This window comes from Melanotaenia boesemani, chromosome 13, assembly GCF_017639745.1.
Source record: "Melanotaenia boesemani isolate fMelBoe1 chromosome 13, fMelBoe1.pri, whole genome shotgun sequence".
In the NCBI taxonomy this organism is placed as follows: domain Eukaryota; kingdom Metazoa; phylum Chordata; class Actinopteri; order Atheriniformes; family Melanotaeniidae; genus Melanotaenia; species Melanotaenia boesemani.
In genome coordinates, this window is record NC_055694.1 from 1,121,631 (window position 1) to 1,128,274 (window position 6,644).

At 48.2% G+C, this 6,644-nt stretch overlaps 1 long non-coding RNA gene across 1 annotated transcript; it reads left to right on the plus strand.

Annotated features, from left to right (window-relative positions):
• The first annotated feature begins 824 nt into the window (after nucleotides 1–824).
• Nucleotides 825–2,036, plus strand: LOC121651669. The gene is made up of 3 exons (XR_006012458.1): nucleotides 825–1,334; nucleotides 1,667–1,705; nucleotides 1,822–2,036. It is a non-coding gene; the product is annotated as an uncharacterized LOC121651669 (long non-coding RNA).
• Nucleotides 2,037–6,644: the final 4,608 nt, after the last annotated feature.

A 6,644-nucleotide genomic window follows, 5' to 3' on the forward strand; every position in this document is an offset into this window, starting at 1 on the left:
AGCGGGCTGGTGTCGGCTCTGCTCTTTATTAATCCCGGAGGAAGTTGTGGAAAACATGGCCTCATTAGTTTTGGCCTGAATGCAGCGAGCGGAGTCCCGAACATTTAGGTCACATGACCACGTGGAAGGAGCTGGAGACCAAAAGGGTCAAACAGAAGAGGAACTCCTTCCAGCTGAAGGGAGGCGCGATGGTCTAACCAGGTTGGTCATCTTCCCCTGCGTGGGCGTGCAGACCGGCTGTACCAGCCACATAACGGAAACTTTTTAATCTGGGACTCAAAACACATGTTGCTGATGTGGAGAGGAGCTAGCATACCTCTTATTAGCAAAGGATACACAAAATGAACTGATAGCATCAGTCAACACATTTCGTATGACATGTTAAAGGAGATAAAGCAGGCCAAGAACGTTTACAGTGGTTTGGATCGTACCCAGACCTCAGCCACATAGAACAGGTATCCGTCATAGAACGGTCGCAGTCGATGCCACACCTGGAGGTGGAATCATCCACAGCCCAACTTTTACTGACTGGAAGACCTGCAGCCTTCAGAGGGAAGGCTGCAGGTCTCACGACGACGGTGCCAATAGCTCCTTTCCAACTGTAGGAACCTTTTGTAGTTCCCTATAACCTTTTCGGGAACCAGGAACTAGAGGTAAGAGCCCTCAGTTCCTAGAACCATTTTAGCTCCTACTCCGAGGCAGGGTCTTTTCCGGTTCTATAGGAACCCTCATGACGTGATTGGTAGCGACGCCTCTTGCCAGATTTCCGCATCTTGTGTCCCCGCCATGTTTAAAAAACACGGTTGCAGCTGCGGACGACAGAAAAAAGAACATGCAGTACGTGGACCGACGAGGAGGTCGAAGCTCTCCTCACCGTCTGCACCACGGAGGATTTTCAGAGAAGTTTTAAAGGCTCGCAGCAGAATAGAAAAATGTTGGTGACGATCTCGGTTAGAGAACGCGAAGCAGGGCACGTAGAAAACTCACACAAGAACACAAATAAATTAAGAACCACGACAACCGGAGCCGGACGAACCGAAAACCAGTAAATACCACAGCTTGGACCACCGACGTGTCTCCTCCTGCGTACGGAGGTGACGCAGTGAAACATCTTCAGAGTTTGAAGGTTAGTAAACAGGATAAGAAGCATTAAAGCTTCTGTATAAACCTCAGAGTTGTTCTCAGGTACCACCCACATAGCTGAGCTGATCTACTTCACCTGTTTCCATCTTTTTTGTAAATAATCTGGTTCTGATCCACGTTTACTTCATCAGAGATGGAACCTGAACACCATCCTGGATGCTCCTGCTGCCTCCAGCAGCTGCATCCATCAGGTAAAGAAAACAGATTTAATGCTCATAAAAATCTCTGTTGTTGATTTAATGGAGACAAAGTTAAACGTAGACCATGTTCTTATATACAGATACTTGATTAAATAGAAAAAGGGGGAACTGATGGAACCACAAAGAACTGATTGGAACAGCAGACTCATTTTAATGGAACTTAAACTTTATTTTTTAATTTAATTTGAAATTACTGCTGTCACAACGTGTGCACTTCTGGACAATTGAGAATTTTAAACTATATATTATAATGAAAAGTTGGCTTTATTAGCATCCTTCATGTTTATAACTTGTATTTAATTCTAAAATGTTTATCTATTCAGCAGCTACCAGAACCAGCGTCAACCACCAGCCAGCTGCAGGTAAAAACATCCTACTGCAGTGTACAGGCATCTTGTTGAGTTTTTATATTACAATTCAACAAATTTTATTATAGCTGCTGTGTGTTAAGTATCTGTCTCCACCCTGTTTTCTCCAGGAAGTAGAAAAAGGGTCGACTCTCTTCTGGCTGCTGTGCAGGACCAGCTGTTAGATGCTGAACAGCAGAAGAAAAGCGATGCAGCTTCAACATCCTGAAGTCTTCCAGGAGCAGAGCGAGCGGCTGGACGGGCGGAGGTGAAGCCAGCAGAGATCTGTGATGGAGGCTCTCTGGGTGGACTGGACAGGATGGCAGGAAAAGCCAAAGTGATATGATCATCACATACACACATGTAAATAGTTCTCTCTGCACGGCTGTGTTCACTATAAAAAATAAACTTTGTAAAGAGTCTGAAGTTTTCAGTTTGTGTCCGTTAGATGTGGTTTGGCCTCATCTATAAAATATTAGCTACTAAAAATATTTAGTTATTAACCATTAATATATATATAATATTAAATAATCCATATTTACTGGCTACGTTTTAAGTCTTATCCTGGGTGTAAATTACATTCCAGTTTATTAACGTTTAAAATGCAGCACAGGATGAAGTTCATGTTTAACGAAGGTCCAGCATCAAATACTTGTGGATAAAAGTCGCTTTGGATAAAAAACCATAGAGAAATACACACCTGTAAACATTTCACCACCCTTCCTACATTTTAACCCTCATATACTAATAATTCTGTGTGACTGGATCTCCTCATAATTCTCGACCATCAGTCAGTCAGAACCAGCCCTCCAGTGACGGATTCCTCCACCTTCTACTGATGCTTCCATGAAGCACACAAAGCTTAAAGCAGCTGATGAGATTTTTATTCTGAACACATGATGAATTTTCTCTTTAAACATGTACATCATGTGTACATGTATGTTCTGTCTCTCCAACTTCCACAACATGATGCTTCTTATGAAGAGGTGTGTAGTGATTAGCTGGAAGGCAGGAGGTAAAACATCCAGGCTGCTGTTCTCCATCTCCTTCAGTATCTGCAGCAGGTGGTTGTGTCCATCTTCTCCAGTGCGGCTTCAGATGGACTGAAATGTCTCCCTGGACAAACAGAAATGCTCCTAATATGAAGGTCAGATCCCAGATTGGAAAGTCGGATGACGTTCAGGTTGTGAAATTCCAGGTGAGGCAGAAAGCTGCTGAGTCTCTTCTCCATGTGCAGCGTTGTGCGCTTCGATGTGCTGGTCCGTCCCGAGGACACCTGAAGCTACCAGACCCGCGGCTTTGGTTCTGCTCAGGTAGAAGATCTCTGCCAGGAGATGAATGTGTTATAAAACCCGATGAACACAGCGAGGTGCGCGAAGAAATTAGAAATGTCCGTTTTCTTCCATCACTGCAGGAGCGTCGTTAAGTCTGGAGTCCTGTTGAATTTCCTTAATTTAAGAGCAGCCTCAGCATCTCAGACACACGACGACACTAAAGACGTCGATGGGAAGGAAGGAAAACGTTCCCAGCGAGGCCACGAACACGAACACAGTGGAAATCCAGAGCTACCTGAAGAAATTTTCCCAAATATGTGGATCAGGAATTACTGGCACACTGCCAGTAATTCCTGAAAGTTTTACCTGCTGAACACCTGACGCAGTGGCGGAGCTACCGAGGGGGCGCGGGGGGCCCGTTCCCACCCTAAATCCAAGGGAAGGAAGGAGGGAAGGGAGGAGGGAAGGAAGGAAGGAAGGAGGAAAGCAAAGAAGGGAGGAGGAAAGCAAGGAGGGAAGGAAGGAGGGAATGAAGGAAAGGAGGAGGGAAGCAAGGAAGGTAGGAAGGAAGGAGGGAAAGGAAGGAAGGAGGAAAGGAGGGAATGAAGGAAAGGAGGAGGGAAGCAAGGAAGGTAGGAAGCAAGGAGAGAGGGAAGGAAGGAAGGAAGGAAGGAAGGAAGGAAAGGAGGAGGAAAGCAAGGAGGGAAGGAAGGAGGAAAGGAGGGAATGAAGGAAAGGAGGAGGGAAGCAAGGAAGGTAGGAAGGAAGGAGGGAAAGGAGGGAAGGAAGCAAGGAGGGAAGGAAGGAAGGAGGGAAAGGAGGGAAGGAAGCAAGGAGGGAAGGAAGGAAGGGAGGGAGGGAAGGAAGGAGGGAAGGAAGGAAGGAAGGAAAGGAGGAGGGAAGGAAGGAAGGAAGCAAGGGAGGAGGGAAGCAAGGAGGGAAGGGGGGGAAGTGAGGAAAGAAGGAAGGAAGGAATTGAGGGCCCTCTGCAGGTTTAGACAAAGAAACGTCGGTTCTTCTTCTCTACGTTCCAGACAGAAAACGTGTCTTCATGTTACTAAAGCCGCTCTGTCCTGATTCCATCATCACCGCTGCAGCAGGAAGGAGACGTGGACGCCATGTTTCTGTCATCAAAGCCAGAGGCCAGGAAAATAAAAAAAAACCTTAACGCATGATTTGGAGTTTGGAGAGGCCATGGAGAATGACTTCCGGACGGCTTCGAGGAGATTCTGGTCCACCATCCGGTGGTTCAGGAGGGGAAAACAGTGCTCCGTCAACACTGTGTACAGTGGGGATGGGGGGCTGCTGACCTCGACTCGGGACGTTGTGAGGCGGTGGAGGGAATACTTCGAAGACCTTCTCAATCCCACCAACACGTCTTCCGATGAGGAAGCAGAGTCTGGGGTAGCTGGTGCTGGCTCTCCCATCTCTGGGGCTGAGGTTGCTGAGGTGGTTAAAAAGCTCCTCGGTGACAGGGCCCCGGGGGTGGATGAGGTCCGCCCAGAGTTCCTTAAGGCTCTGGATGCTGTAGGGCTGTCTTGGCTGACACGCCTCTGCAGCATCGCTTGGACATCGGGGACAGTTCCCCTGGACTGGCAGACTGGGGTGGTGGTCCCCCTCTTCAAAAAGGGGGACCGGAGGGTGTGCTCCAACTACAGGGGATCACACTCCTCAGCCTCCCCGGTAAGGTCTAGTCAGGGGTGCTGGAGAGGAGGGTCCGTCGGATAGTCGAACCTCAGATTAAGGAGGAGCAGTGTGGTTTTTGTCCTGGTCGTGGAACAGCTCTACACCCTCTTCAAGGTCTTTGAGGGAGCATGGGAGTTTGCTCAACCAATCTACATGTGCTTTGTGGACTTGGAGAAGGAGACCGTGTCCCCCAGGGACTCTTGTGGGGGTACTCTGGGAGTATGGAGTGCCGGACTTGCTTGTACGAGCTGTCCGGTCCCTGTACGACTGGTGTCAGAGCTTAGTCCACATTGCCGGCAGTAACTCTCTGCTCTTTGTGGATGATGTGGTTCTGTTGGCTTTGTCGGGCCGTGATCTTCAGCTCTCACTGGAGCGATTCGCAGCCGAGTGTGAAGCAGCTGGGATGAGAATCAGCACCTCCAAGTCTGAGACCATGGTCCTCAGCCAGAAAAGGGGTGGAGCGCTCTCTCCGGGTCTGCAACAGAGTCCTGCCCCAAGTGGAGGAGCTCACATAACTCGGGGTCTTGTTCAGGAGTGAGGGAAGGATGGAGCGGGAGATGGACAGGCGGATCGGTGCGGCGTCTGCAGTGACGTGGACTCTGCATCGGTCTGTCGTGGTGAAGAAGGAGCTGAGCCGAAAGGCAAAGCTCTCGATTTACCGGTCGATCTACGTTCCTACCCTCACCTATGGTCACAAGCTGTGGGTAGTGACTGAAAGAACAAGATCGCGAATACAAGCAGCCAAAATGAGTTTTCTCCGCAGGGTGGCCGGGCTCTCCTTTAGAGATAGGGTGAGCTCGGTGATCCAGGAGGGGCTCAGAGTAGAGCCGCTGCTCCTCCACATCGAGAGGAGCCAGATGAGGTGGCTCGGGCATCTGGTTAGGATGCCTCCTGGACGCCTCCCTGGTGAGGTGTTCCGGGCGCGTCCCACCTGAAAGAGGCCCCGGGGAAGACCCAGGACACGCTGGACGGACTACATCTCTCGGCTGGCCTGGGAAAGCCTCGGGATCCCTCCGGATGAGCTGGTGAATGTGGCAGGGGAGAGGGAAGTCTGGGTTTCCCTGCTTAGGCAGCCGCCCCCTCGACCCGACTCCGTATAAGCGGAAGAAAATGGATAGATGGATGGATGGATTTATTTTTTAACAGACACTGCCCTTGAGTGACACGTCTCAACTAGTGACGGGAAAACGATGCTTCCTGAACCTGTGAGGGATTTCCAGCCGACTGATTTACCAAAATGTTCATAAGCTGAAGTTTAATCAGCGCTCACTGGCACCATCTGCTGGTCAAGTTCATGTAAAGCAGTCTATTCTTACCTCCACCTTACCAGGGTTTTGGGTTGGAGCTTAATCTAAGATTATCTATATACATATGAAAGGATGCTGAGAATGCGCTGAAATCAGTTTTACGATGCCGACATGTGGAGGTGTGGACATATTTCCCATTAATTACAAGCAAATTAACAATGTACAGCTTATCAGTGTTCAAGGTTATTTTGACACCAAACAGCCCATACTTCTTTTTTAATGACACAATTATACCTTTTCTGAATAAAAAGTTCAACATGAGTCCAAAAGATTTTTGTATTTGTGCAGTCCCAGAAAAGATGTAGGTTTAATCACAGTTTACACTAAATGTACATAAACTATCTAAAACCCATTTTTTTCTTTAAGAATGTTTTCATACGATGAAAGTTGAGAATAATCACGTTGTAGATGAATAAGCATTTTCTTGGCAACAACCACGACCAATGCTGTTGGACCAATAGAAACAGGAGGATGAAGAGCTTGTTTGTCTCATATTTCTGATGATGACCATGGTGCTGCTGATGAAGGTTGCTTCGTATGCTTAATGGATCAAACCAGAACGTAGCTCCATCCTGAACACGCCGCTGGGAAGCTGATGAGGAGACATGAGGTGGGAATATGGAAGCCTCGAGAGGAGGTGGCCTTCATTAGACCAGTTTCTGTTGAAAAGGGTTTTTATGTCATGAT